This window comes from Microcaecilia unicolor, chromosome 6 (assembly GCF_901765095.1).
Source record: "Microcaecilia unicolor chromosome 6, aMicUni1.1, whole genome shotgun sequence".
Lineage (NCBI taxonomy): Eukaryota > Metazoa > Chordata > Amphibia > Gymnophiona > Siphonopidae > Microcaecilia > Microcaecilia unicolor.
The window spans coordinates 184,733,392-184,745,649 of NC_044036.1; the positions used below are offsets into that span (position 1 = coordinate 184,733,392).

The 12,258-nt window shown below is 42.2% G+C and overlaps 1 protein-coding gene across 3 annotated transcripts in view; it reads left to right on the forward strand.

Annotated features, from left to right (window-relative positions):
* Positions 1 to 12,258, forward strand: part of GMPPB (GDP-mannose pyrophosphorylase B) — a 159,363-nt gene that overhangs the window by 93,321 nt on the left and 53,784 nt on the right. The gene's annotated exons all lie outside the window — the stretch shown is intronic.

Here is a 12,258-nt window from a genome sequence, read left to right on the forward strand (position 1 = left end):
TCCATAAAACTTATTTTGCAAAAATGTTCCTAGTCCACATAAAAAATATCATACAAGAACTAGAAAAAGTTTTTAAAATGTATCAAGCACTGAAACCAAAAAGGTGTTTATAAAAATTATAAAGGAAAAACTGTTTAGAACACCTGAGTCCTCACTTTTTGGTTTTAGAGCAGCTCTTAAAATATATCTGTTCAACTTAGCTTTTGGAAGCAAATTAGGAAACTAATATTCTCTTGTTCTGTTCAGGGTAAAGAGGAAGAAGTGGGATACCATTGAAACACAGCAGCTGTTTTTAAAGCTATTTATTTTATAATATGAATGCTTGGGGATGTGTTACTCCTGTCGTAATTCTGATCGAATATGGAGTGCAGAATTCCCAGTCGGGCACAGTTTAACATTTTTCTGCAGAATCTGCTCTCTGCCTCTGAGGGGAGCTGGCTAGCTGGCTGTTTCCCCCTCCGCCCCTCCAAGCCCGCGATGCTGGTTGGCTGGTTCTCCCCACCGCCCCCTCTGAGCCCATGGTGCTGGCTGTTTCCCCCCATGGCCCATCCAAGCCCATGGTGTTGGCTGGTTCTTCCCCGCCACCTCTCCAAGCCCGCTGTGATGGCTGGTTCCACCTTCTGCCCCTCTAAGCCTGCAGTTCTAACTGGCTGGCTGGTTGGTTCTCCTGCTGCCCCTAAGCTTCAATGGGCCCTCCCCGAGCATGCCCTGGTGATCTAGTGGTCTCTTTGGGGGCAGAAAAGAACCCCACTTTTCTGCCCACTGTTGCCGCTTCTTCAAAATGGCCACCAAGACTCCAGCCGGTAATCTCGTGAGACTACTGGAGGAAGTCTTGGTGGCCATTTGGAAAAAGTGGCGGCACCAGCCCAGAGTAGCAGCAGTGGGCAGGAAAGATTGAGGTTCTTTCCTGCCCCGAAGAGGTACTCTCAATAAATCTCCTCCTCCTCTAGTCCTCCTGTCTCATGAGTGAGTGCAGGGGCAGCTGAAAAAAAATACAAATGGCACGTGTGTACAGGGAGAGAGGCAGGGAGGTATTAAAAAATAAAAGGTGGAGGGGCTGTAGAAAAAGCAAAAAAGAGGTGGATGCTGTGGGTGGAGGGAGGGAAGTACTGTAAAAAAAAAAAAAAAAAAAAAGTGAATGTGGAGGGAGGGGGCTGTAAAGAAAAGGTGAATGCTGTGTGGGGGAGGGGGCTGTAAAAAAAGGATGCTCTGGAGGGAGGTTGCAGTAAAATGGTTGCTGTGGAAGGGGCTGTAAATAAGAAAAAAGTGGCTGCTGGGGAGGGGCTGTAAAAAAAACGCAGATGCTATGTGTGGTGCAGGGAGGAGGTTGGAAAAATATGGATATGTGTGGGTGCAGGGAAGGGGCATGAAAAAAAAGATGGATGCTAAGAGTGCTGGGAAAAATATGGATGTTATCTGTGTACAGGGAGGGGAGCCGTAATAGTTAAATTATGGCAAATAAACCTGCAATTTTGCACACAGAATTGTATAAATTTTTGGTGTAGACTTTTTTATCTTTTTTTTTTTTTTTTAGCGCAGAATTCTGGCAGGAGCAATTTGTAAATTCTTTTCTGCCAATCAGTGGAGTTCTTTACTCTTGATTTTATTGTAAACCACCTAGATTTGCTCTGCAAAAAAGGTAGAATAGCAAGCTAGAATAAAATAAAAATGCAGACTTATACTTGTATTCTGTACTGGCAATTATTTATGTAATTGCCAATACTGAATTCACACTTAGTGCCCAGAAATTACTCCCATTACTCCCAGAATTATTTATCTTATTCCTCACAAAGCTTGTATCAAAAAAGGTTTGTGCAAACAATAACAGCATCAAGACCGGAGTGGATATTGCCCAGTGGATATACTGTAGATGAACGTGCTCACTCTTTAAATCCTTCATGAATTACAGAGCAGTTTTTACCAGGGAATATTCCAGCCATGCACATAAATGTTCACTGTTTAGATTCTCTTGCAGAGTCCCAAGTTTCACCATGTCACTGGCTTCCTCAGGGAGATAACTATCTCAAACATACTGCATTCTTGTATTAAATCAGATGTCTCTATAGCCACAAATAATATCTCCAAAAAAAAAAAAAGTTCCTTCAGCATCAAGGTCCATTCAGCTTCTACCATATTGAGACCATTTTTATAAAGATTTTTTCCATGTGTAATGATTGTAGCAAGTTGGTTGAACTATGATATACATGATCAGTTTGTCCTGAGCGAAAAAAGGAAAGAGGAGGTCCTCACAACTTCCACGAGAGAAGCAATCAAAAAACAACAGGTGTGAAAGTGAGGAAAGTTCCAAAAGACCAGGACAAATAAGGAGTAAGAGCATCCAAAAAGTTTATTTGCCAAAGTAAAACTGACCCAAAAGACCCTACATGGGTTGTGTTTCGGTACAAAGCCTTCCTCAGGGGTCAAGATGGTTCAGATGAATCAGCATCGCAGAGAATGTAAAAACCATTAAAATACTGGTACACTGAGTGCTGTGGAAAGCAGTCTTCTCTGCTCAGTTTGTCCTGAGCACATGGTTTTTCCCGTATAATTTTTATTTAAAAACTTTTTTAGTTTGTTTGATACATTTGATATATTTAAAAAATTACTAGTCATTAACCCCTGTATTCTGTAAAGTTCGCCCAAATTTGGGTGCAGATCAGAGATCCACACGCCACACCTGGACTAATTAGTTAATGAGCTGTTAATTGGCTCTAATTCCTATGCACTATTCTATTATGCATCACGCCCAAACTCTCTTGAGTGTAACCCAAAAGGGGCGTGTGGCTATAGGCGGGGCATGGGCAGGTCAGGGACATTCCAAAACTTTCAGCACAATGTTAAGTTGCATGCCAGGATTTACACCAGGTTTCAATAAGCACAAGTCCTACTGCCCAGAGTTGGGACTGGGAATTCGTACTATGCGCTGTTCTATAAAGGGCATTCAGCCTGGAGAACCGTTTATAGAATAGTGCTTTCACAGATTTTCCCGACCACTAACATTGAGCATCATTTACTGAATCTGGCCCTATATAACATATAAATTATTAATCAGGTAGAGTTAGGAGTCTCATTTTTCATCCCTGGAAATCAACTAGGGGAAATACATCCTTTTCTGGGAACCAGTGTCCCGGGCTGGCTACCATTAGAGACAGAATGATAGGCTCAGTGGACCTTGGTGCAGCTCTTATGTTCTTATGCTATATAGAAATTGCTTAAGAACTGGTTAGAAGATAGAAAACAGAGAGTAGTATTGAAGGGTTAATAGTGGGTTTCTCCCTATAAGAGGAACAAACCCAGCATTACAGAAATCATGGCATGCCAGACTTTTTACAGTACTTTATGCAGAAGAAGGGGTGATAGAAACAGAGGAAGGAAAGAAAAAGAAGTGTGAGAGAGTGAGTTAGGGAAGGAAGGCATCATTGTGGGGATGATGTAGGTTAGAGTCCAAGACTATCTGTTGGATTACAGGTACTTCTACTTTGTTGTTCCTTTCCCCTAAATTGCTCAATTCCCCTATCTTGCTGGTCTCTCATGTTAAGTACCTTTGTATTACCCTTGATCAAAAGCTCTCCTTTTCCCAGCAAATTTCTACTTTTGCCAAGACTTCTTTCTTTCTCTTCATGCCTTTAAATGTGCCATAGTCACACCACTCCTCAAAAAACCTTCATTGAACTCTACCTATCCTTCCAGCTATCGCCCCATCTCCCTTTCTTATCCAAGATACTTGAACGTGCTGTTCACCGCCAATGTCTTCACTTTCTTTCATCTCGAGCTATTCTTAATCCACTTCAATCTGGCTTTCGCCCTCATCATTCAACTGAAACAGCACTTGTTAAAGTCTCCAATGATCTGTTCCTGGCCAGATCCAAAGGACTCTATTCTATCCTCATCCTTCTTGATCTATCTGCTGCTTTTGACACTGTTGATCACAGCCTACTCCTTGATACGCTGTCCTTGCTTGGATTTCAGGGCTCTGTTCTTTCCTGTTTTTTTTCTTCTCTCCCGTCGTACTTTTAGTGTATACTCTGGTGGATCCTCCTCTACTTCTATCCCACTGTCAGTTGGTGTACCTCGGGGATCTGTCCCGGGACCTCTTCTTTTTCTCCGTCTATACTTCTTCCCTTGGTACTCTGATCTCATCCCATGGTTTTCAGTATCATCTTTACGCTGATGACTCCAAGATCTACCTCTCCACACCAGAAATCTCAGCAGGAATCCAGGCCAAAGTATCAGCCTGCCTGTCTGACATTACTGCCTAGATGTCTCACTGCCATCTGAAACTAAACATGACCAAGACTGAGCTTCTTATCTTTCCCCATAAACCAATCTCTCCTCTTCCCCCATTCTCTGTCTCTGTGGATAACACTCCCATCCTCCCTGTCTCATCAGCTCGTAACCTTGGGATCATCTTCGACTCCACTCTCTCTTACTTTGCACATTTGAAAATACAGTGAGACAGAATAATAGAATTCAGTTATATCATGGGAGCAAGTAGATGAATATGTCTGAAACATTTAACGAAATTAGCATATATACCCAACTGGGCATTTAAAAAAAGGCAAGTGCATTTTTATAATATACCACTGCTGTAGAGAAATGTGGGAACCAGTGTGGAACACCTTGCCACCTAAAGGGAGAAGTTACATCTTAAACATTTAATCATCACGCATGAAGGGAGGATGGGTAGGGAGGGGGGGAGTTGGGTGGGATGGGATAGAGGGAGTGGGTTTCTGTGCTGTGCTAGATTAGTGTAGGGGAGAGGGAGGAGACGACTGGGACGCCAGAGTAGTCGGCTCCACTCATTGACAGGGGGACAGGGGAGTTTGTCCTGACATTGGGGGCGTATACATCAGGTTTGATCGATTGTGAGGGTCCTATCCCCACGTTAAGTGGTCGGGGAAGTGGGCTGGAGGCCATAAGAACCAAAGCCTCTGGTCTTAGGTGCGGAACACTAGTCCTTGACCTATAAAGTGTAAATGGTTTTCTTAAAGTGCTCCTTGTTTAGTTTGTCTGGTTGCCGGTACAGGGGAGGGGGGGGGGAGGGAGGAAATGGGGAATGCAAAATTTGTTGTAATCCTTAAAGCATGTGGCATCTTGAAGCACATATGTGTTGTTTCTGTGTTGAGATATGTACCTGCAATATATGTATTGGATTACCAATAAAAAGATTTAAACATAATATACCACTGCAATCGACAAAACAAAAGGAACATGCCATCTTTTTTTCTTTTGATGTAGGCACAGGAAAAAAAAAGATTTTAAATGCTCCCAGGTTTCAACCTAATTCATGTTTAATGTGGGATATAAATGCCATAAATAAGTAAATAAATAGAAACTTTGAATTTTGAGCACCTGATTCTCATTACATGATGTCTGTTTTAGTGGCCCTTTACCAGGAGAGAAAAAAAATCTCTGCACGAATGTAACAGTACGAGGGTGTCCCATTAACCAGCCCCTCCAAATGACACACTGATTACGATTTATAAGAAATGAGTACTCTACCTATAAAATGTTATTCCGTTATTATACTTCCTCTGTGTACATCCGTATGCACAAGTCGGCATGTTTGAAAATCTAAGTGAGATTAAATAAAAATTCCACCAACAATAATGAATGACAACGTGGATGCAGCAGCAGCTCATAGGTTTGCTTGCTTTGTTTTGAGTGCACAGGGATCTGGCTGCGCAAGGAAGGGGAAACAGATAATCTTTTTTATTTTTTTTTTTATTTTTAAACAGTACCCTTCTACCCACATATTCCAGACCTCCCCTCCAGCCCTGGGTGCCCTCCCGGCACATACCTCAAGCCACCCTGGTGGTCTAGTGGGTTCTTCGGAGCAGGAAAGATCCCCAGTCTTTCCTGCCCACTGTTTGCTGCTGCATCTTTTTTAAAATGGCTGCCGAGACTTCCAGCGGTGGCCTCGCAGGACTTCAGCGGAAGTATCGTGAGGCCGACATGTGAAGTCTTGGCAGCCATTTTTAAAAAGCAATGCAGTTAGCAAGAGTGTCAGCGGCAGCGGGTGGAAAGACTGGGGATCTTTCTTGTCCCGAAGAATCCACTAGACCACTAGGGTGGCTTGAGGTATGTGCTGGGAAGGTACCCTGCAGCTCGGGGGAGGAGAGGCAGAGCACAGATTGCCGTGCATTTCCGTGGGGGCCGTACAAGACCCGGGTCCATCACCGGAGGATCCCTGCGGACCCGAGTCCATCTCCGCAGGATCCCCACAGACCTGGGGGGAATCCTGCCATTCGTGCTCCGATGCAGCTCTCTAATTCAAAGTTGTAAGATCTTGCCTGGATGGAACATTACAGATGACCCTTCTGTATGCCCTCCTTATATCACACGTAGACTATTGCAACATCATCTGCTCTGTCCCACAACATCTCATATGCCATCTTCAAACAATCTAGAACACCGCCATTTCCAATCATATATAAAGCGAAAACTCGTTGACTTTACTCCTTGGTCACACACAGGCAGTCTTCCAGACTGGTAACTCCATCATAGTACACCTGTTCATACCCATTTCAACCAATCAGGATGACTTTTATTCTCTGTAATAATTGGGGTGCTTTTGTTTCAAGACCAATCATCTGGAGACTTAAGGCTTTGTCCTATCTGTCTACAGCTCACTAGATTAAAACACGAGCTCAGTAAAGTAAAACAGGATCTAGATGCACTTAAAGCAACATCTAGGACTGCACAATATCATACTGCACAGAATCATACCAAATTATCACCACTACCACAAAGGATAAAACCACCTAAGAATAGATGGATCACGGTAGGTTCAGGCAGACTTCGTTATGTGACAAGAAAGCATCCGCCCTCACAAGTGTTGCCCCTACAAAATTCTTTTGCTCCATTACAGCACTGTGATGTTCTTGAAAACAGAACGGAAGCCGAAGAAAAAGCAATGAAAGTGGAACAAAAAGATATGAAGGTACCCAAAGAGAAAAGAAACCCCTAAATCACTCATGTTGAAACGCATACCAGGAAATGTAGCTGGAAAGCGATGACCACAAATGCTCGCAGTCTAAGCAATAAAGTTCATGACCTTCAGGCCCTGATGTTGGAGGCAGACTTGGATGTTGTTGCAATCACGGAGTCATGGCTCAATGGTTCCCATGAATGGGATGCAAACATACCAGGCTATAATCTTTGTAGGAAGGATAGAGAGGGTTGTAAAGGTGGAGGAGTAGCTCTGTATGTGAGGAATGATATCACGGTGACTGAAATGACAGGGACCTGGGGAAAGGAAGAAGCGATATGGATCACCTTAAAAAGAGAGGATAGAACCTCGGTCCACGTGGGTGTTGACTACAGACCCCCGACACAATTAGAGGAACTAGATAAAGATCTGATCGCAGATATTCAAAAATTGGGAAAGAAGAGAGAGGTTCTGTTGATGGGAGATTTCAATCTGCCAGATGTAGATTGGAAGGTTCCCTCTGTGGAATTGGAAAGAAGTAGACAGATAGTGGATGCTTTTCAAAGTGCTCTGCTCAGACAAATGGTGACGGAACCCACGAGGGAGGGAGCGACGCTGGATCTGGTGCTCACAAATGGAGATAGTGTATCAAATGTCGGAGTGGGTGCCCACCTGGGTGGCAGTGACCATCAAACGGTTTGGTTCGATATGACAGCTGACGTGGAGGGCGGCCACTCAAAACAAAGTCTTAGATTTCAAGCGTGCTGATTTTAGTAAAATGGGGGAATACCTGAGGAAGGAGCTGATGGGCTGGGAGAACGAACAAGAAGTGGAAGGACAGTGGTCCAGGCTAAAAGAAGCTATAAATAGAGCCACAAGCATTTATGTAAGGAGAGTAAATAAAAGCAAGAGAAAAAGGAAACCGATATGGTTCTCCAAGCAAGTGGCCGAGAAAATAAAGGCTAAAGAGTTGGCGTTCCTGAAATACACAAAAACTCAAGAAGCCGAACACAGAGTGGAATACTGGAGGAAACTGAAAGAAGCCAAGAGAGAGATACGTCTGGCGAAAGCGCAAGCAGAAGAAAAAATGGCTAGAAATGTAAGGAGGGGTGACAAAAATTTCTTCAGGTATATTAGTGAAAGGAGGAAGACAAATAAGGGAATTGTGAGACTGAAAGATGGTGCGAACTGCTATGTAGATAATGATGAAGAAAAAGCAAATTTGCTAAATAGATACTTTTGTTCTGTTTTCACAGAAGAAAATCCTGGAGAAGGACCGCGATGGACTGGCAAAAGTACAAATGAAAATGGAGTAGATATAGCACCATTCACGGAAGAGAGTGTGTATAAACAACTTGAAAAGCTAAGGGTGGGCAAAGCTGTGGGACCGGACGGGATCCACCCCAGGATATTAAAGGAGCTCAGAGAGGTTCTGGCGGGTCCTCTTAAAGATTTGTTTAATAAATCATTGGAAACTGGAGAGGTTCCGTGGGATTGGAGAACAGCGGATATGGTCCCTCTTCACAAAAGTGGTGATAGGGAAGAAGCTGGAAACTACAGGCCGGTAAGCCTCACTTCAATTATTGGAAAAGTAATGGAAGCGATGCTGAAGGAAAGGATAGTGAATTTCCTGGAAGCCAATAAGTTGCAAGATCCAAGACAACATTGTTTTACAAAGGTAAATCGTGCCAAACGAATCTCATTGAATTCTTTGACTGGGTGACTGGAGAATTAAATCAGGGATGTGCTATAGACGTAATCTACCTAGATTTCAGCAAAGCTTTTGACACGGTTCCCCACAGGAGGCTCTTGAACAAACTGGACGGGCTGAAGATAGGACCCGAAGTGGTGAACTGGATTAGGAACTGGTTGACAGACACCAGAGGGTGGTGGTAAATGGAATTCGCTCGGAGGAGGGAAAGGTGAGTAGTGGAGTGCCTCAGGGATCGGTGCTGGGACTGATTCTGTTCAATATATTTGTGAGTGACATTGCTGAAGGGTTAGAAGGTAAAGTTTGCCTTTTTGCGGATGATACTAAGATTTGTAACAGAGTGGACACCCGGGAGGGAGTGGAAAACATGAAAAAGGATCTGCGGAAGCTAGAAGAATGGTCTAAGGTTTCGCAATTAAAATTCAATGCGAAGAAATGCAAAGTGATGCACTTAGGGAGGAGAAATCCACGGGAGACGTATGTGTTAGGCGGTGAGAGTCTGATAGGTACCGACGGGGAGAGGGATCTTGGGGTGATAGTATCTGAGGATCTGAAGGCGACGCAACAATGTGACAAGGCGGTGGCCGTAAGTAGAAGGTTGCTAGGCTGTATAGAGAGGGGAGTGACCAGCAGAAGAAAAGAGGTTTTAATGCCCCTGTATAAGTCATTGGTGAAGCCCCACCTGGAGTATTGTGTTCAGTTCTGGAGGCCATATCTTGCTAAGGATGTAAAAAGAATTGAAGCAGTGCAAAGAAAAGCTACGAGAATGATATGGGATTTGCGTTACAAGACGTATGAGGAGAGACTGTGGACCTGAACATCTTAGCCGAGATTGGGTGGCAGAGCCGGTGGTGGGAGGCGGGGCTGGTGGTTGGGAGGTGGGGATAGTGCTGGGCAGACTTGTACGGTCTGTGCCCTGAAAATGACAGATACAAATCAACACAAAAAGTAGCACATATGAGTTTATCTTGTTTGGCAGACTGGATGGACCGTGCAGGTCTTTTTCTGCCGTCATCTACTATGTTACTATGTTTTGATTCTTTTTTTTTTTTTTCATGCTATGAGTTTTTATCAGATTACCCCTCTATTTATCCAACACCACTGAACTCTCCCTGTTTCTTTTCAGATTCAACACAAAGTACTAATCCTCATCCACAAAGTGCTCTATTCAGGTATTCCCTTCTACGTCTCCTCTCTAGTCATTCCTTATGGCCCAGCCACAGTTCTCCGCTCTCTCAACGACAACCATCTCTGAGTTCCACTTCTATTCTGTTCATTAATCTTATATACCACTTCTGTCTTTAAATAAGTCCCAAAGTGGTTTACAAAAGAAGGAAACTACAGAATTCAGCACGTAAAAAATGGTAGAATATAGAGAAATTTAAGAAAGCTTCAAATTATCAGTAAAATAATGCTTCTTTAGATCTTTTCTAAATATAAAATATGAATCAGCAAATCTGATAACTTCGGGAAGGACGTTCCAAATTGACACTGTCTTATAAGAAAAAGAATGCTCAAGCATACTTTTTAATCGAACACCTTTAAAAGAGGAAATCATAAGCTTAAATATCTGTGATTGTCTCCTTGGAAGCTTACCCTTAAGAAAGGATACAAGAGTCATAAATTCTTCAGGAGTAACCTTTTAAAAAATTTGAACACAAAGCATGAAATTTGAAACTCTATTCTTCTATTTACTGGGAGCCAGTTTCCTTCAAAAAATGGTAATACTTGATCAAGTCTACATTTCCTGAAGATCATAGAGGCAGCCCTGTTCTGGACTTACTGCGGTCGTCTTTGCAGGCTCAAATGAAATGCCAACGTACAATGAATTGCAGTACTCCAGATAAGACCGTATTATATATTGAGTCAAAATTTCAAAATGATGATGTTCAAAATGTTCCTCTAACAGATCTCAGTTGTCTTAATTTAAAGAAACACTTTTGTAGTATATTATTTACTTATGGATGGAAAGTAAGAAAGGAATCTAGAGTGACACCCAGAACCTTCAAGGTTCCTTCACAAAGAAGAGAAATATTTCCCTCAAGTGAAACAGAAGACAGAAAAGATGGAATTTGTGGTCCAAATCATAGAAGCCTAATCTTAGATTTTGGATGAAGCTTAATTCTTCTATCTGCCCATAGTTGAATCTTGGAAATACAAGAGGTAATATTTGAAAGACTACCATATATATCTGCATTCACGTTCTGAAGAAGAAATATATTGTTCACTTATGAAAATAAGTATTCACCTTTATCCTGTGCCACAAAACTGAGTGCTCATAAAAATGTTGAAAATCACCGGAGACAGTGGAAATCCTTGGGGGACATCATATTTGGAAAGCCAAAATTGCAAAGGTTTACCCCGCACCTTCACTGCATATGAACGGACTTGAAGAAAACTCTGAAACCATTTAAACACATTTCCTTCTATCCTTAGTGCCATCAGGAAGGCCAACAGTATATTGTGATCCACCATGTCAAAGGCCGCTGATAAATCAAACTGCAAAAGCAAAGCCCTTCCTCCCTTACAGAGGATATGCAGAGTCTTAGTTGTTACAGCCAAAAGCAGAGTTTCAGTGCTTTGATGTGAACTAAAGCCATATTGAATAGGCTGCAGAATAGAAAACTTCTCAATATAGGCCATCAATTGTTTTGAAACTATAGATTTCCATGTGTTTCGAAAAGAGTGGAATATTAGCAATAGGCCTATAGTTTGATGGCAGACTAGGGTCTAGAGGTTGATATTTAGCAAGTGGTGTGAGAATAATTCTACCCATAGAAGGAGAAAAAAAAAGCCACACTGTAAACGGTGATTTATAAAAGTAGAGATCTAGAAAAAAAGCATCAGATGGAAGCTTTCTAAACAACATTGTTGGACATGAGTCCAAAGGGCAAGAAGGTAAACTTAATTTAGATAGCAGAGAGGCTACAAGAGTTACAGGCACTCTGGAAGGAAGACCAACATCTATCAGCTGGTATACATTGATCATCCTGGGAATGAAAATCACAAACTCGAGATGGAACATTTTGTCCTTTATCCAGAGACCTGCGAGGAGTGTTAATTTTTCAGAAAAATAATTTGTCATAGTCTTAGAATCAGGACATTCAGACCTTAAAAACAATTGAAGAGGAGAGATTGTCATTCCAAAGCTTAAAATGAAGTTTCTGGTTACCACGTTCAGATCCAATTTTTGCATAATATTGTCTTCCATTTCAATCCCTAGTCCTAACAGAATTTGATTACTGCAACTCTATTCAAGTAGGACTTAAAGGGGATCTGCTCAAAAAACTACAAACCGCTCAAAACATTGTTGCACATCTCATATTCAGACTACCACACATTGCCAAAGCAAACCCCCTTCTGTGCGATTTGCATTGGTTGCCAGTAAAGGATAGAATATTATTCAAGCTATGTACCTTCATCACAAAATTCTTTATGAAATTTTTACCTCATCCCACCCCCCACTACTCCTTTCTATCCCAGCCAACTTAGCCTTTTACCTTTTTCCTCCATATTTCAATTATGTAGCTTAAATCACTAAGGGGCTCATTTTCAAAGCACTTAGATTTACAAAGTTCCATAGATTCCTATGTAACTTTGTAAGTCTAAGTGCTTT